At 36.6% G+C, this 20,112-nt stretch overlaps 1 protein-coding gene across 8 annotated transcripts in view; it reads left to right on the forward strand.

The window, feature by feature from the left end:
- LOC5568929 overlaps nucleotides 1–20,112 on the forward strand; it is a 440,477-nt gene that overhangs the window by 257,510 nt on the left and 162,855 nt on the right. For 2 of the 8 annotated variants that reach the window (XM_021847491.1, XM_021847496.1), the window contains exon 1: nucleotides 1,944–2,259. The exons of 5 other annotated variants lie outside the window; for them this stretch is intronic. The gene's annotated coding sequence lies outside the window, so the exon portion shown is untranslated. One more of the 8 variants, XM_021847492.1, reaches the window with a different exon arrangement.

Below are 20,112 nucleotides of genomic sequence, written 5' to 3' on the forward strand. Positions count from 1 at the left end.
TAACATTTTTTTTTTCAGAACACCTTTTATATACCTTTATTTTTGTAATTAAAAAAAACTTTGAATGGTTCGACACTACAAGTGTAGACTTGCGAAAGGTTCACTTTATTCAACAAACTTTGGATGGTTCGCCACTGTAAGTGTCGGCATAATAATAAGAGTGTTCTATGATGTCCCAACCAATCGAGTTTTTTGTTTCTTTTCAAATGAGTAAAATATAATAACACATGCTTTCGTCCTGACAGCTGTAGGAATGTTACATTTAGGTATTTGTTCAACAAACTTTGAATGGTTCGTCACCTCAAGTGTCGGCATTATTTTCCTCTACATAGAAATTGTTCATATCAAATGAAAATATTATATTTACGTATAAGTATGTATATATCTCACAAATCATTGTTTATCATGGTCTAATCGCTTATCAAAGTGAATCCTATGACCCAACGATCCTCCCCATTAACAAACATCCCTCCCAGTAGCCTTTGTGGAGATGCAGAGGCAAACACGGTCTCCAAAAAGCAAAGGTTACACACTAACATTCCTTCCCCCAATCCCACCTGACTGCAAGGACGTGGCCGGCGCCGTTATTGACCCTGTATAAATAGAGGCACTGAATTATGCACACTGAAGAAGATTATGGCCAATCCCAGCCGAACTTCTAGTTGATTCTTTGTGCATTTTCACTGACTTCGGTCAATCACGGAATAGCAACCATTGATATGTGTAGTCAGTCTAAGCTAAGCTAAGCTAAGCTAAAAGGTATATCAATCTTTCTGATATAAAAAAAAATAAAAGAATGAATATTGCAAAATTCAAACAAAACTTTTTGTGGTGTATCTTTTGTTTAATTGCAAAAAAGGCAAAGTATACAATTTTTTCAATTGAAAGCATATTAAGGAACCTTATTTGACCATATTAATTGTTCTAGACAGATGGAACATCTAAATTAATAAATAGAATAAAAAGATTTCAGTATGGTAATCAAAAGTAGATGTAACTTATACTTTTAAATTATGAATGTTATTCAAAAACATCGTTAGGAATAATCCTACAATACTTCTGTACAACTTATGAGTATTAAATGGATGATTTTTCTCCAAATTACTCTAGTTACAATTTTTTTTTGTTCGAATTAGTAAAAACTAATGTTTAAATATTTTTCATAATATCCTGCTAAATTAAAGTTACTTTTTAATTTTAAAGGTATTAAAATGTAACATAAATAGCACTAATAACAAGAACAAGAGTAATGTCATTCATACTATACATAATTCCACCACATTTGTTTTGAGAATAGATTTTTTTTATTGGTGATCCACTTACCCCACCATGGTGGGGCAAGTGGATCATTTGGCGCAAATTTTCAAGTTCCTCATACTCATTACATAACAATCAAAAAAATCAAAATAAATGGTGATTTGAAATATATAAGTCCCTCACTTGTCATCCACAGAAAAAAGTTTGATTAACATTATTAACGTTAGCTGTACATAACAATGAAGTTGACTATTGATTTTTCTGTATCCACTTACCCCACGGTACCTTATATATTTTTTTCAAGCTTCTAATAAATTTCAATTTTCCAATTGAATTCAATCCCTAGATTGTCTGATATTGACACGGCTAATTTTGAATGATTTGAATCATATTTAAAATTGGTTTCTGGTACACTACTACAGAGATCCCATTTTATCCCACAATCTCGCTTATTTGTCGCTCAGCCACTAACGCGCATTGATCAGGTGAGAATCGCGAAATGAACACCTTTGCGTCGCAGCCGAAGGAAAATACTCAGAGCGTGAAAAAACAACGCGGAGCAGCCTTCTTTTCTCCGCAGGCGCAAAGCCGTTTGTTCATTGGCGAAAAACGACTCACCGTGCTCTCCCCAGGTGCTCAACTCAATCTCAACAGGGCTTCAACGGGGCACCGACCGATCGGTTTGTTGGTGTTCATTTTCAGTCTTACCGTAAGCGCTCGCGAAGACGGTCACGATTCTTCGGTTTTTTGAACGTAACGTAACTCTTAAGTGCATGCTATTTATATCCAACGAACGAACATTAAGTTTGATTAAGGTTTTGAACAATTTTAGACAATATCTTTCGAAAACGGAAAAATCAGTGCTGGTGATTTGCCGCGAACGTCCGAAGAATCCGATCCGCAAGAACAGTTTGACATTTTGCTTAGATGTGGCATTGAACGAACGGCTGTTTCTGTTGATGACTGTGCTTCGAGAAGCTGTAGTTGGTGTGCTGAATTCTGGTATGCTGCCTACGTCGCAGTAGAAAAGCTTCGTGACCGACCCTCCCATATCTCGCCGCCGACAGTGTGAATGTTTTAGCGAGCAGCAGGGAGGTTGGTTGCTTGGCTGCTAGTTCTTTTGATGTTTCTTGTGTGCGATTTCACGGCCGTGTGTTTTTGGTGGGGATGTGACACTTGAACTGCATCAATTGTAGTGAGGGACTGATTGTGATTTGTATAAATGTAATTTAATGATTTATCGATTTCGAATGAAAGGAGCACAGTGGGGCGAAACAATAAATAGACGGTCGAAACCTCTCAGAGGCATTTCAGTCGTTCAGACATATTATTTTCAGGTTAGATTGAATAAGCGTAAAACAAAAAAAAGTTTTTCGCTTTTCAGAGCAGTTTTAGAACTTTTCATATTGAACAACTTCCTCCTTGACTTCCCTGGTCATATAGTATCATCGTACCTGCCACACGATATAAGAATACGAAAATGGCAACTTTGTCAAAGAAAGCTCTCAGTTAATAACTGTGAAAGTGCTCATGAGAACACTATTCTGAGAAGCAGGTTCTGTTCCAAAAGGACGTAATGCCAATAAGAAGAAGATGATATTGAGCAACATTGCTAAACATAGTTAATATTTTTGACGTAATTTTATAACATAAATGTTAAAGAACATATCACGTTTACAAAATGCATGAAAAAGTTCTTTATTTTTTGCTGAAGTAATCAACACTTTTAAAATATATAAATTAAACGACTCAAAGACGTTTTGACCCCACTGTGCGCAGCAATAACCGAGGATAGTGTACAATACGTCGCGGGCATTGCCTCTAGAGTTTCCTGCGTGTGTGAGGTCGGAAAGAAGAAATTGAAACAAGACGGTGAAAATTTACCCATATCCACACAATCCCCGCGGTGTGCCCCAAGAGTGTTTTCGCCTCCAGTGTTTTGATACCCCAGTCAGTGCCGAGAAACAAACACACGAAACCCAGCAAACAAAAAAAGTAGTATCAATCATATATCGTTAGGGAAATTGGAAATTTTTGGTACAGCTCGCAGAAGAAGAGATGTACAAGTGAGAAGACAGAAGAGTCAACGTGTATCGGAAGAGTGTGACAAGACCTGTCGAAATATTCGGAGTGTTTTCGATAGGGCTGCACAGCTAGTGGAGCCCAAACGAATAATTAGGTGAAATTTGACGGAAAATTGGACCAATTTCGGACCATGTGCTGAGAAGAGAAAGAGTGACGCCGAACGAACAAGTCCAGTGAAGCTTGGTTGGGGTTTACTAGCTGTACTACTCAGCTCTGCCCTGACCAGCGAAGTCTCGAGGTGTGAGAAACAGTTCGAGAGAAGCAAATTGAAGCGAAGGGAGAGTCAACCATCGGTGTTATAGTCGAGGATAAAATCATGGTAGGAAAAGTTAATCACTACTCTGAATGAAAAGTCGATGGTGATTTTCCAGAGCAATAGATGGGTGGGCTTGATGAGGAAGACGAGTCACAAATAGTTTACAACTACATCGCTATAATTGCTGCTACCATCCCATGATGGGCACTTTAGAGAAAAATCTTGGCCAAATCATCATCAAACAGAGAGATCTGATCATACTTTTTTTGTAATAACATATACCAATCGGTAGCGGAGAGCAGACTGGGCTATCTTGATTGGCCGAAGCTGGTAATGTTCAAACAGCTGTGCATACACGATTGATCACAAGCCGTATAATATGTACAAACAAAAAGAAACCGGTAGGCGGTGGATTGGATCGATCACAACATACATCAGAAGTTCATAACGCTAAACAGATTGGATCGCTCATACTCAAAGCGTACTGTTTTGCCAGCATATACATATTTACTTGTAGAAATTATAATAAATCTTTAGTACTAGTAGAGTCTAGTACACGACACTGAAGACGGCCTTACAGTTGAGGTCGGAATATCTTCTATCTTATATCTTCTACCTTCTATCTTCTATTTTCTATTTTCGATTTTCTATTCTCTATTTTCAATCTTCTATCTTCTATCTTCTGTCTTCTATCTCGTATCTTCTGTCTTCTATCTTCTATTTTCTATCTTCTATCTTCTATCTTCTATCGTTCATCTTCTATCTTCTATCTTCTATCTTCTATCTTCTATCTTCTATCTTCTATCTTCTATCTTCTATCTTCTATCTTCTATCTTCTATCGTCTATCTTCTATCTTCTATCTTCTATCTTCTATCTTCTATCTTCTATCTTCTATCTTCTATCTTCTATCTTCTATCTTCTATCTTCTATCTTCTATCTTCTATCTTCTATCTTCTATCTTCTATCTTCTATCTTCTATCTTCTATCTTCTATCTTCTATCTTCTATCTTCTATCTTCTATCTTCTATCTTCTATCTTCTATCTTCTATCTTCTATCTTCTATCTTCTATCTTCTATCTTCTATCTTCGATCTTCTATCATCTATCTTCTATCTTCTATCTTCTATCTTCTATCTTCTATCTTCTATCTTCTATCTTCTATCTTCTATCTTTTATCTTCTATCTTCTATCTTCTATCTTCTGTCTGCTATCTTCTATCTTCTATATTCTATCTTCTATCATCTATCTTCTAGATTCTATTGTCTCTATCGTCTCTATTTTGTCAAGCGTCTCTTTAGTCTCTATCGTTTTTCTCGTCTTTATCATCTCTATCTAGAGGAACACTTTAGGAATTTTTGGGGGATTCGCTAAAAAAGCTCTGGAGGAATCTTTGGAATATTGCCTAGAGAAATATATTGGAAAATTCAAGCAACCTCGAAGGGTTTTCTGGAGGAATTTCTGTGTGAATCTCCGGCGATATTCCTAGAAGTAGGAATCATCGTAGGAATTCATGGAGGATACAAAAGATTTTTCGGGATGATTCCTCGAGAAGTCCCTGGAATCTTAGAGTTTCTAAAAGAAATTTCCAGAAAAGACCACAGAACAAATTCTAAAGAAATATCTGTAAGAAATGGAAAAACTCATCAAACAATCTCAAAACGAAGTTTTAGGGAATCTTTAGAGGCTTCGCAGATGCAATTTCTAGAGATGGAATTCTATAAAAGAAATCTCTGTTGGGATTCCTGAATGAATTTCTGGAAAAATAGCTTGTAAAATTCCTGGAGGTAACCCAGATAAAATTTCGGAAAGAATCCCTGATAAAATTTATGGTGAAATTACTCATAGAATTGCTGGAACTCCTGGAGGAATATCCGGTGAATTTTCTGGATGATTCTCTGGTGGACTTTATGGAAGATTCCCTGATCCAATTTATGGTGAAATTCCTCGTTGAATTGCTAAAGAATTTCCTGGTGGAATTATTAGTGTGATTGCTAGAGAAATCTCTAGTAGAACTCTTGAAGAACTCCCTGATGGATTTTCTAGATGATTCCATGGTAGAATTTTTGGAGAAGTTCCTGGAGGAATCCTTAGAAGAATTATTGGAGAATTCCATGGAAGAATTCTTTAAGACTCTATTTTTTATGAAAAAAAAAACACTATAGGGATATCTGAAAGAAATACTCGAGGAATGGTTGGAGGTATCAAAGGATTTTTTGGAAGAATTTCAAAAGGAAGTTTTTAAGAAATGTTTGCAAGCATCGTTGGCGTAATTCATAGAGGGATCCCTGATATAATTCCAGCAGTATTCCCTTGCGATTTTTTTTACAGAAATCCCTGATATATATCATTATGGAATTCTTATTGTGATTACTATCGTAATTTCTATAGAAATCCTTGGTGGAACTCCTGGCGAAATCCCTGGTAGAAGTGCTTTCCATTCTTGTGAAAATCTTTGGTGAAATTCTTGGAGGAATCCCTTGAAGTATTACTGGATGAATTTTAGTAATAATTTTCAAACAATTCCTAGCAGTATCCTCGGAGGAATTCTCGAAGCAATACCGGAAGGAATGCCCTAGGATACTTGTGGATTTTTTTTAGAGAAATCCCTGGAAAAATCTAGTAGGAGTCTAGTAGAAAACTTTGGAAAATTCCCAGAAAAAAATCTTGGGAAAGATTGGGATGGCATTCTCGAGGAATGCCTGGACGAGTTCCTGGTGGGAATTACTGAATTGAATGAATCTCAATAGGAAGTTTTGAAAGGATCCTTGGAAGCATACCTAGAGGAATCCCTGGTAGAATTCCTAGAAGAATCCCTGGTGTAATTCGTGGAAAAATGTGACCGCAGTAGTGGAAACCCTGTTGGAATCTCTGGCAGAATAGCTGGAGGATTCACCAATAAAATTCCTATTGGAATTAATGGTGGATTTTCTTAAATGATTTCTGGTGAAATGCCCAAAGAAATCTCTAGTGTGATTCTTGGAGGAAACTTTGTTGCATTAATATGAGCAAACTCTACTTCGATTCTTGGAGGAATCCCTGGTAGAATTCCTGTTAAAACCTCGGATGAAATTGCTAAAGAATTACTTGGCAGAATTCTTGGGGGATTCTCTGATGGAATTACTGGAGAAATTCGTTGATGGAATTACTGGAGAACATCTAGTAGAATTCCTCGAATAATCTCAAAAGAATGTTTTCAATGAATCCTTATAAGCATCCCTGGCGTAATTCATGGATCCCCTGGTGAAATTACTGCAATTATCGCTGATAGAATTCATGATGGAATTCTTGTTGTAATTTCTGAAGGAATCTCTGCTAGAATACCTAGACAAATCACTTGTGGAATTCACAAAGAGAACCCCGATGCTAAAGAATTTCCAGGTGATATTCTTGGAAGAATCTTTGGTGGAATTCTTGGAGAAATCCCTGGAAGGAAGTATTACTGGAAGAATTTCAGTTGGAATCTTTGAAGCAATTCATAGAGGTATGCTCGGACGAATCCTTGAAGGTGTTCCTGATAGAATTCCCTAGGATACCTAGGGATTTTTTTGGAGAAATCCCTCGAAAAATCTTGTAGAACTTCAGGAGAAAATTCAAGTAAAACCTCTGGAAAAATCTATACAGGGATATTTGGATGAAATTCTCGAGAAATGCCTGGAGGAGTTTCTGGTGGGATTGTTGAATGAATGTCAAAAGGAAATTTTGAAAGCATCCTTGGAAGCATACCTCAAGGCGTCCCTGATAGAATTTCTAAGAGAATCCCTGGTATAATTCGTGGTGGAATGTGAACGCACTAATTAAATTCTTGTTGGAATCCCAGGCAGAATAACTGGAGGATTCACTTGTGCATTTGTTAAATAATTTCTTGTGGAATATCTTAAATAATTTCTGGTAGAATTTCTTAAGGAATTTCTGGTAAAATACCTAAACAAAATCTCTGGTTTGATTCTTGGAGGAATGCCTTATGGTATTTTGGTTAATACTTTGGTGGAGGTATATGAGCAAACCCTCGTTCAATTCCTGGAGGAATCTCTGGTGAAATTCCTGTTATAATCTCTAATGAAATTGCTAAAGAATTTATTGGCGGAATTCTTGGTGGAATCTCTGGTGGAATTCCTTGAGAAATCCCTGGGAGAATTCCAGGAGGCGAATCCTGACAATATACCTTCCCCAACCTCCAACTCCGTAGCACTAATGAGGGTGTCGCTGAGTTGGTGGCCTCTCATTAAGTAAGTGCTACATCAACATTTCCTTCCCCTATCCCAAGTTACGGTAAAGATGGGCGTGGCCTGGAATAGTGATATTCATGCTTTTAGTATTCTTGTTTATGATTTGAACAAGGTATACTCCCCTGCCTTGTTCCTGAAAGTAGTCAGGATGAGATTATTATAAAGAAACATGAATGTTGCTAGTATCCAATCTACGAAGTATACCGTAACTACGCTAACGCTAAATCCCTGGAAGAATTCCAGGAAGAATCTTTGGTTTCTACCATTTCTTAGAAGAGTTCTTCCTGTAAGAATCCCTGAATGAATTTCTGTAACAATCTTCTTGGAGGAACAAAATTCTTGGAGGAATTTCTTGAGGAATACCTGGAGGATAGCCCTAAAGTCCCCACGACCGGCAGAGGTCAAAAGTTTTTATTGGTCGACGATTTCACGTCTTTTTACTCATCGGAACTTGAATATATTCGATCAGATGATTGGGATATCAGTTCCAATTACATTTCGCCTATAGGTGCCGTTATACTCGATGAACTGCTCAACTTGTAGATTCTTCAATCTATGTGCTGATTGTCCGAATTATCTACCTTCTTAGAATCTTTATTCTATTAGAAACTTACTTCCGTAGAGTGAAAGTAGTTGGAACTAGTTTCAGATTTCTAATTAACTATCCAAACCGGATCTCTATTTCTGCGGCTGAGAAGTTAGGTTCGTAAGAAAAAACAACAATCACCGAGGGCGTTTAACCGCTACCACCTTTGCAATGCCGTATTTGGCTCCCATATCTAGATTTTGCCGCAAAAGCTGTTCTACTGCCGCACTTCAATGAAACTCTCGGTAGAAACGATTCTCCTTTCATGGATTGGTCGCAAGCTTGGATTACGTGATAAATATGCTCGAACTATGGCGAGATTAGTACAAATTATCAATTGACCGAACCGTGTAGAGTCGTCCATCGCGCCTAACACAAAGAGGAAAAACTTTCGCGGCGCGATGAGACTAATTTTTCAAATGACGAAGCGCGTTTCCACGGAAGGCACCGTTCCGTAACGCACCTTCGACTAAACGGCTCGAACCTCGATTGCCGACGCCAAGGCTTTGGAAGGCTGGTAGTTGGTTGGTCTTCAGGATGATTCGGTGAAGAGCCGTTAAAGTCATCAACCGTCACCCGTTGCCACCAATGCCATTCAGTATGCCGAGGTACCGTTTTGCACCAAATGATGGATTCAGTTAAATTTAAAAATTGCCTAAAAATGTTACAATAAGTGCACTTAACATGAGAATTTCTGCACATTCCACCGTGATTAAAAACTTCAAAGCTCTATTTTTGCATTTTAGAGAATTCCATCGCAATCTTAATTCTCAAAAGCCAGCTGTTGATAATTCATAGGAACGCTCCGTAATCTGTAAGATTGGCTTTGTGTTACAGTTAATAGACTAATTGCTAAGAAACTTAGCAATATTGCTAAGAAACTTGAAAATTTTTGTTTTTTGGCATTGAAATTTTTCAAAGGCTCAAGTGACAATAAACATAATGGAGCCGATCCTTCAAAAACTCAAGTTTCTCAAATTTTCATTGAATATTATTTGATATTTAATCACAAAAGGTTTAATGTACTTCAAGGGCATTGTATCGATGTGTATGATGCTGCTTAAGATAATAAAATCACCAAACTGCGACAATTGCAACCACACGGTACACTTTTCCAACATATGAATCGTCCACGGTCCCATGAATTCGGACAAATTGTTTCAATTTTCTTAATGGAAAATAAAAGCTCACAAAAATGCCCATCGCTGCTGTCAATCGATTAGCCCACCAAAAGAAGCATGAATGTTTTCCCTTACGCCATACCATCCGTCCTGTATCTATCGGTTGTTGTGAGTGTAATGTGAAATTTCGAATTAGACCCTATGGGCCCTCAAGCTCTCCCGCTTCATAAATGGTATATCTAAACGACACTACTGAAAGCTAGATAAATAGAAAGTATCGGATGAATAGGTTGGGGCGAAACAGAGAAACGGTTTGTGGTGCGATTCATCTCGCGATGTGGTTCCAACTTCAACTGCATTCGTAATAGGGTGGTCCATTATAATGGAAAAAATCAATTTGTAAAAAAAATATTTGTACCCTCCCAAATTTGTTCATTTGGACTCCAAGAAGTTGGTGAGAAAACTTGAGCATAATCCTTCTACTGTCATAGGGGCTAAACGAGCTTGAAGGTTTGTATGAAAAAAATCTACCAAATATGTAAAAAAATTGTTTTCATTGCATTTTTGACCATCTGTGGAAATTCGGCATTCTCCTGGGATTAACGGATTCCGGACCAAATGAACAAATTTGGATATAGTAACTTAAGATTTGTGTTGTTTGATCGTTACTGGCCACCCTAATGCACACGCATGATCGCATGGGGACTGCACGATGACAAGTTCTCTCGACGGCACAAGATAGTCTGTCTGGTGGTGGATTCATCGTAGTTCCACAGTGGGGGGTGCCTCGGCGAGAAAGCACTTTGAGAGCCGTTCAGTGGGTAGACTATTTTGGGACCACTGAGCCTATAAATCTACGTGTCAGTTGATGACGTGAAATCGAACGAAACCAAACGTAGGGCAGAGCGCGATGTTGGCATGGTGTTTTAGTAGAAAGTGTAAATATTGAGTAATGGCTGGAAAATTAACTGAGGGAGGATTTGGTTAGCGCTTTTAGGGTCTTTGTTTGCCGTGGTGTCGTCTTTCGTGATAGGCAGATTAATTGAGTTTTACAGTTGAGCAATTCAGGGTACATATAACATGTTTTAGAGCTTTGTGGTTTCTTTGAAGCACGATGTCCTGAAGATATGAGAGAGATAATAGAAGATAGAAGATAGAAGATAGAAGATAGAAGATAGAAGATAGAAGATAGAAGATAGAAGATAGAAGATAGAAGATAGAAGATAGAAGAGAAGATAGAAGATAGAAGAAGATAGAAGATAGAAGATAGAAGATAGAAGATAGAAGATAGAAGATAGAAGATAGAAGATAGAAGATAGAAGATAGAAGATAGAAGATAGAAGATAGAAGATAGAAGATAGAAGATAGAAGATAGAAGATAGAAGATAGAAGATAAAAGATGGAAGAAAGAAGATAGAAGATAGAAGATAGAAGATAGAAGATAGAAGATAGAAGATAGAAGATAGAAGATAGAAGATAGAAGATAGAATACAGAATACAGAATACAGAAGACAGAAGACAGAAGATAGAAGATAGAAGATAGAATACAGAAGACAGAAGACAGAAGATAGAAGATAGAAGATAGAAAATAGAAGATAAAAGGTAGAAGATAGAAGACGAATGACAGAGGACAGAAGATAGAATACTGATGAAAACTGATGAAAACTGATGATAGAGTAATGCTCAGTATGTCCAACATTTGTATTCCAAGATATTAAAAGACAAACTATAACCACAAATTACATGGTATTGCAACGCTTTGTGCAAATTGCATCAACGCAACAAATGACGCAAATATATAATCATTCATTAGCCGCCGTAACTGCCTGTTATTAATCACCAGAGAACCCCCGAGACGCGTTACCCTGGATAGGCATCAAGCATCAATCTTAAATCACCTTCCCGCAGCTCACTTCTGTCAGAGAGAGGCGACTAAACCGCCATCACCGTCAACGCAACGTCCATTCGGAATCCCTTAATTGCCCTCCTTTCGGAGGAAACAGCTTTCCGAATATTGCCGTTCAGATTTGAAGCCCTTCGACGTGCTCGTGCCCGACATGATCCGAATTCCGTCGTGTTAATTAAATTGTACCCATTAGACACCTCCACCGATTTGGACGGAGTTCGTTATCTAGTATTTTAATTAAATTAACTATTAATTTGACGGTTCGGTTCGGTACCGCGCATACCACCGATCCATCAAATAAATCCTAATCGGTTACAGCAAATTGCGACATTCTCTCCATTTGCCCGTCCTAGCATAGTTTTTTTTCGCAACACATCACTGTCGGTAGCTTGATAGCATTTTTTCCTCATAATTGTCAACACATTACAACACTGGAGGTCGTCCGAGGTTGATCTAAATAAGGAACCTCAAACGGTGCCGCCTCTCTACGTTTCGGTATTTGTCTTTGTCTGGGGACCTTCCCTTAGGCTGCATGGGAAACCCATTAAACCGCACTAGGACAAAGCTGACAAATTTGGTCACCTCATCAGCACACTGCACAGTGGTATTGGCCGAAGACCAAAATTTATTTACTATATTGACAATAAATTTCGTAATGGAAATTTCCTTGACTTCCATGGGCATAGAGTATAATCGTACCTGCCACACGATATACGAATACAAAAATGGTGACTTTGGCAAAGAAAGCTCTCAGTTACTTAATAACATTGAAAACTAAACTGAGAAGCAGGCTCTGTCCCAGTGAGGACGTTTATACCAAGAAGAAGAAGAAGATTGACAATAAATATTAGCCAAAATAGTTGCCTTGCTAAAAATGTGTTATAATGGGAATGAAACGAGCCCACCACCCCGACTTAACACGAATATCTCTTCGCACTCACAACGCGAACTGAACACGATTGATATATATAAATTTCACCAGCATGAAGAAAAATGTAAAGCTGTTCGAGGCCTTCTGCCATGTTGAATGATGCTCTTGCTTTTGCTGTCAGAATTAGTATGAGAACAGACTGCAGCCATAGACATCAACATCATTGAAACTGAATGACCGGAAAAATTTAGATTGAGGCATATAGTATGAAGATTATCTTCTATCTTCTATATAAATGAATTGGAATGGTGTTCATACGTCCTGAGTAGGCTCAAAAATGATCAACAGATTTGCATACGTCTTTCAATGTAGCATTCGTCTATAAATCCGATGTGTTCGTGTAAAGAAAAAGTTTAGAAAAGTATCCAGAGTAGTCTAAAAAATGAAAAAAAGTTATCTGTCACATTTTCTGTGGGAAGTTTCATGGCGTTTAATGTATAAATTAGAAGTTGTTGTTTTTCAACTTATTTTATAACATTGATTTGTGAAAATTTTTGGATAGGTGCTCATAAAATTTATTCGTGAAAATGTTTGGTTTGTGATTATTTATGTCTTAGTTATCAATCCAAAACAAGAAATATTTGAGAATAAATGTGAATAACACTTGAATATGACAAAAATATAACAAATTATTAAGTAAAGCAACCATTCATTGATATTTACCATTTATATGAAAGTTTGAGATTTTGACCGTTATTTGTTCTAGATCGAACCATTGTGCACTGCTACAAACAACCGATGGAGTAGCCGCTGAAATCGTGCTTGTGATTTATCAGCTTCCAGGTTTCTTTTGTTGTTGTCGCGTTCGCCCATAGGTTTGATTGAAATTTGAAACCATTGGAGCAATAAATTCGGTTCGGTGAATTTATGAGTCTTTTTGATGTTGCGAGCCCCCAACATCTACTTAATACCATTGTTTAGCCGGTTTATTTAGCTTGGTTTGAAAAATGAGTTTGGAATTGTTTAGACTTCCAGCTCTTTTAATGCTTGCGGGAAATGAAGCCAGACAGCGGTGGAAACTCGGTTAGCGAGCGACCTCAGTTTATGGCTCCCCAATTGATCGCGGCGCTTTGGTTAAAACGGATTGCCTGACAAACGGAGAAATCGACTAACTAGGGTGCGGATTATTTTTTGAAAATTTACAAAACCTAAAAATTGTAAGTTCTATTGATTTTAGATTTCATAACAAGAGAAACCTCAAAGTTTGAGCCTAATATATTACGATTAAGAAATGGTGCAGACAACTTGTAAATGTATTTTCAAAAAATTTGTTTTATGTCTTCAGTAAAGTTTTCGTACCTTTGCTATTATCCGAAAAATACAATATTTTTGCGCCAATTACGAAATTACGAAAAGTTTGTAGAAATTTATCTAAAACTCCAACACCAACATTAACAAAAGTAGTTTTCTCCAATTTTTCCTAATTTAACCAAAAATGACCAAAATTTCATGAGAACTTCACCGATTTCAAATCTATCCACATGATTTAAAAAAAAAAGACACGGACACCGTCTTCAGCCATTTAACACTAGACAACGGACAAGCATGCTCCAATGGTACAGCCGAGAAACATTCCTCACGAAAAGTTTCAATGGCTGCAGCGGGAATCGAACCCACACCCCATGACACGATACGCTCATTGCCTGACGACACTAACCGTGCGGCCACGAAGCCCACTATTTTTGAAGATTATTTTAAATATTTTTTTAGAAATGGTCACAAAATTGAATGAAAATCGTTTTAACTAAGATATTTTATGAAGATTTAGAACCGGTGGAATATTAATGAAATTATGGTCGAACAAATTTATTTTTATTTAGTAAAATTAGAAAAAAATGGAGAAAACTTGGATATTTTTTTGAGTTTATACTAGTTTTTGACAAATTAATGCTGAATTTGTTTTTCATATTTGTGTAAGAGATTTGAAATTGGTTAAAAAATAACAAAGTTTTAGAAATTTCAATGTAGGTCATATTTTTAAAGAGAATTTCGCAAAAATATTCAAACATAACAACAAATTGATGGGAATTTCACTAAAAGTCCTTTTTTTTAACTTGAAAATTCACCTTCAAGTCGCTTGAGCGACCTCTAAACCTCTTCATTTTTGACTCAAACTTTGAGGTTTATCTCTTTATGTAAATCGAATTCAGTAGAGCTTACGGACTTTTTGGTTTTGAGGTCCTTCGAAAAATGTGCCGCACCCTAACCAACAGTCACACACAGTTGGTTGTGACTTTGTGGAGACACTCAACCAACGGTGTCATGAAGCATAGGTTTCCAGTAGATATATCGCAAGCTGACTGGGTCGAGCATAGGAAACAGACGACGGGAGAGACGTGACCAATATTTTCGTTTTCCATTTACTGTTAGGTTGGGCTACTTCAAAAGTGTGTGCCCGGAGTGCTCTGGATATGATAGCGGGAATGGGTGGTGATTCATATCCACGGTGGACATGGAACGGCCGATGACGACAAACGAGTTTTGAGGTCTACGAACTTGTGAGTGGTTTTGCTGCACTCTAAATTTGGGTTAGACGGTATGTCACACGTTTAGGGGATAAATGCGGGAAATATGTCGCTGGGTTTACGATATATTGAGCAAAAATGGAAGAGGCCGTCTAGTTGAAGTTGAGAATCTAATAGCAGTTTAAGGAAAAACATGAAATCTGGCATTATATTGCTCAGAATGCGACCAAAGACTTCATCCGTTCAAGCGACGAACCCTGTGCAACTATTTTTGACTGGGAAGTAAAATGTCTCGCTGTGGAGTTGTAACAATTTCTATTAAGCTCTCTTTTCTTTTTCACACCATTGTCTTTATACTGAGATCGCTTTTATTGTGCCATGCAAATTATCCATTACACAACCACATACTATCCCAAATTACTATTATGTCAAATATGGTATACCAACTAACATTGATTATGCTCTCTATTGTTCGATATAGATGTGTTTGGTATTTTTACCGTTCAATATTTAACGACTTATCTCAGTCTCAAGATTTTGTGCAGTGATTAGAAAAAAAAAACGATAGTACTTCATATTTTTTGTTTTATTTTCCTAATAAATGCAAATAATTCAATTTAGAGCATTAAAAATTTGTAAGTTGTTCTAAAAAACGTCCATGAATCCCTTCAGAAATTCAACCAGCTTTTTCTTAAATAACATCAAATTGTGCAGACATTCTTCTAAATGTTTATCTTAATAAAAGTCAAAACAAATTTCTGAAGAAACCTCCAAAAAATCATATTTTTTTCGAGATACTCTTACATGTATTTCTCAACTGGAAATTTCTCAACGTTTAAGCAATTCCTCAACGTTCCGTAACACAACAATTTTTTGTTTCGATAAGTCATTGTGGTCAGAATTTAGAACTATAGCAAACAAAAGGATTTTCCCAGGAATTTCTCGATGATTTTTTCAATACCCTCATAGATTTTTATAAAGTTTATCCAAGATTTTTTAAAGTATTTTTTAAGTGGATGCGAGTTCCTGACACTGAAGTCTAAGGGTAAGTCTTAGATTCATCAAAAGAAATCTAGAAATCCATCCTGAGATGTTAAAATATTCTCCAAAAACTCCGCCAGGAATTCTTTTAAGGCTTTTGAGATGAATCCTACAGGAATAGTTCAAATATTTCTATAATGAATTCGACAAAAATACTCACTAAAGGTACCTCTAAGCACTGGTAATTTTCCAAGAAAAACCTCCAAGAATTTCTCCTAATACTTAATGTTGAAAACTTTTACTGTTAGGATTATAAAAGCAGTTTCATCTTGGGATCACAACAGGTATTTTTTTTTTGGCTATATATTTCAATAGCGTTTTCCCACCGATTTCTTCAGCAATCTTTGGAAAAATCCTCTAGAATTATCTCCACAGTTCTTCCTGTGATTCCATTCATTCTGGGATTGTACCAAGAATTCTTAAAGGGATTCCATCAAAAATTGCACCATGAATCCCTCCAGGTAAAGCTTCTTTAGGAATTATTCCAAAATTCCTTCCTTGATTCCACCAGGTGTTCCTCCAGAAATTTGATCAGCATCTTGACCAGTGATTCAACTAAAAATTTCTGTAAGGATTCCTTTAGAATTTTTTTCCAAATGTTATCCCGAAATTCCTCAAGGTATTCCATCAGGAGTTCCTCTAAGGATTCCTTTAGAAGTTCTTCCAGGAATTCCATCAGAAGAACTTCAAAAGTTTCCGATAGAAGTTCTTGTAAGAATACCACCAAGAATTCCTTCACAAAAACCCCCCAAAAACTCCATCAAAAGTTCCTCCAGGTATTCAGTAGTTCCTCTAAAGCAGCGGTTTTCATATCGAGGTCCGCGGAGCACCTGGTGCTCCGCGAAACCTTGGCAGGTGCTCCGCAACAGTTTTGACTTGAAACATCTTAACTTATTAATTTAAAATACGCTTTTTGATTTACTAGACCAAGCCACATCTAGAATTTACAAGAGTATACATTCAAAGAACAAAACGACCGATCGCGCTGTAACTTTGACCGATTACCAACTCTACCGTGATGAATCAATACCCGGACGCCTAAGCAGTGCCAAATGATCTGATACTGATTTCAATCCATTTCCGTTTGATTTTATGAATGTACCACCATGTCGCGAATCGTTTGGACATTATTTTTCATGGAAATGACAAGTATTCTAGTTAAAACAAAGAATTTAATTCTAAAATAACGATATTAGTTACACAAGTCTTGTTTTTAAATCCGGACATATGAATCACAAAGCCGGACATTTTTGAATCAAATTCCGGACACTCGTATTCTTGCTAGCTAATTTGAAATTAAATAAAAAAAAAACATTCAAATGTGACCTTTAGACTAAATTTGATGAAACTAATTACATGGATTCACATTATAATGATTTGAAGAATATATATGTTAAGAATATTTCATATTTCGGTTACTCACTCTCTTTGGTTGCAGTAAGAATCCAATTACCTGTAATAATCATTATCATTGGAGCTATTTTTTTCACAATTATTCAATTTTCATCCGAACATATCCTTTTTCAGGCTTTCCTTTAAGTTTTACCCGAATTTTTCTTCCCGAATAGTTATTTACTAAAGTAAAATATATTTCGAACGCTTAGCGTCCGGATTTTAAAACAACGGATCACTGAACCGGACACTCATTATTCACTTGAAAAATATCCTTTTACACTACTTTTCGCCGCTTGGATATATTTAAATTGTTCATTAACTATTTTGTGCACACTAATGTTACCAACACTTCACAAACAATGCACTTTTCAATTAATTATCGTTCACTCAACGTTCCTCTTATTTTGCTGACGAGCTTGAACCACAAAAGCTGTACTATGAAAATACGTTGTCAAACTGGGGTTACAGTTATGTTTTTATTTTTATGTATGTTCTGCCAATGATTACTAGATGAGAAATCGTAATAAAGTGACAAGCAATGTTACAAAAGTAAGATGTAAATAATGAAAACCACATTATTTTTCAAATTTACATGAAAATCAATGAATGTTATCGGAGTGTCCGGATATTGGTACCGTCCGGATTTTGATTCATCACGGTATAGATTCATTTATTTAGTTGTGCACTTCATATATAGAATTAAAGTGATACATTTTCACATCGATATATGGAATGATCCTTGAGATTTGCTTCTTCAAATGGATAGAGTGATTACAATGATTTCCCGTGCAGTCTGTTCTGTTCTCTAGATTTGTGCACTAGAAAATATTTTACGAGAACGTTCAGCCTTCAGATCAAAAATTAAGTAATTGGGATGTCAAAATATTGTGTCGTTGAAAATTTTCTGATACATTTTATATTTCACAATTTCAGCTGAAAAATTAAGCTTTCTTGAATTTAATATGGAAAGCAATCACCTGTATTACATATGTCTATGTTGTTAGACGACATGTAGTTTAAAAGATCTTCTCCTCTTTTATTAATATCGTTGCTGCTCCAAATTGTATGATGGGCATTTGCATCGCACCCTGTTATATATTGGGCATTAATTTTCTTACAGTAGTTGACAAATTGAACGACAGAACATGGAGGCACATCTTCAAAATCGCCAGGAAAGTAAGCAGAAGCAATACATAACTCCTTTTTCCCCCCGGATAGTTGACACCTCTACTTCAATCTCAACAAAGTCTCTACGGATGAATTCTGTAATTGGGACAAGTTTTGTGTCCCTATTTACAAGAATAGCTGTTCGTGGTTTGGACCGAGTTTCGTCGTGCAAAACTCTACAACTGCTCGAAGGGCAACCATGTACCCTACCATTATTTACTCAGGGCTCTTGAACTAGTCCTACATTGATATTTTCCTTGGTGAACCTTGTGCTGAGCACTGCTGATGCGCCTTTTGCATGATGAAGGTTCACTTGGATAATTTTTATTCGATTCATATTACATTAAAATGCTCCCACTCGTATCAAGCCTCTGATTTGAGGCTTCAGATCAAAAATTAAGTAATTGGGATGTCAAAATATTGTGTCGTTGAAAATTTTCTGATACATTTTGTATTTCACAATTTCAGCTGAAAAATTAAGCTTTCTTGAATTTAATATGGAAAGCAATCATTGAAACTAAAGATATCAAATTTTCCCGATGGAATATTTTGAAGCATTTAGGGTGTTGTTGGGATGCCTATCTTTGTCTAAGATCTGACACCGTGATACAAAATCAGAAATATTTCAAAAGTTTCATCAATATGATGAATGTTTTCGAGAGTGCTGAATTTGTGATCAACCCATTCAGACACATTGATAAAGACTTGAAAAATGAATATTTTGCTCCAGAAACTCGCTCAGCTGTTCGATCTCGGCAAATATCCTAATCAAAGACATTTTGTCGTTTTCAAGGTATGAATTTTGAAATATTTAACGAAAAACCTAATAGTTTCAATTAAATGCCTAATTGTCACTGTTTAATCATGAAATTAAAAATTTGGCTCATTCAAAAAAATCAAATATCTTAAAAAAGGATTAGAATTTAAAAATAAGATCAAAATTGATGAAAGATTGACCATCATAAATCTTTTTTGGCGATTTTTGCAAGAATTATGAAGTTGTTTTAAGCGTGTAAAAAATCCAGATTTCGAACAGAATTCTAAGCAGAACAGGTGCTCCGCGCAACAAATTTATCTCAAAAAGTGCTCCGCGAGCCAAGAAGGCTGAAAACCCCTGCTCTAAAGATCAGTAGCTATTCTAAGGATTTTACATCAGTTTGACAAAGAATTCAATCAGGAGTACTGTCCATCATGAATTCCACAAAGGATTCTATCAGAAGTTTCTTCAGGGTTTCCATCAGGAGTTCTTCTACGGATTATGTCAAGAGTTCTTCTAGGGATTTCATCATAAATTCTTCTAGGGAGTCCATCAGGACTTCCTTCAAGGATTCCATCTAGTAATCCTCCAGGGACTTACTACGGATTCCTCCCGGAATTTATTGAGGGATTCTACCAGAGTTTTCTTCCAGGGGTTTCTCTAGGGAATACTTCAAAGGATTCTTCCAACAATTCTTCAAGGGAATCCTCCCGAAATTCCTCCAAGAGACTTCTCCCGGAATTAATCAAGGGATGCCTTCCGAAATTCCTCAGGAAATTATTCCCGGATTTCCGTAAGGGATTCTACCCGACCTCCAGATTCTCGATAGTTATCAGGAATTCTTCCAGGGATTTAACCAGACATTACTAATAATAAGTATTTCACCGCCGAAATTCCTCAAGAGATTCCTCGCGGAATT

This window comes from Aedes aegypti, chromosome 2 (assembly GCF_002204515.2).
Source record: "Aedes aegypti strain LVP_AGWG chromosome 2, AaegL5.0 Primary Assembly, whole genome shotgun sequence".
Classification (NCBI taxonomy): domain Eukaryota; kingdom Metazoa; phylum Arthropoda; class Insecta; order Diptera; family Culicidae; genus Aedes; species Aedes aegypti.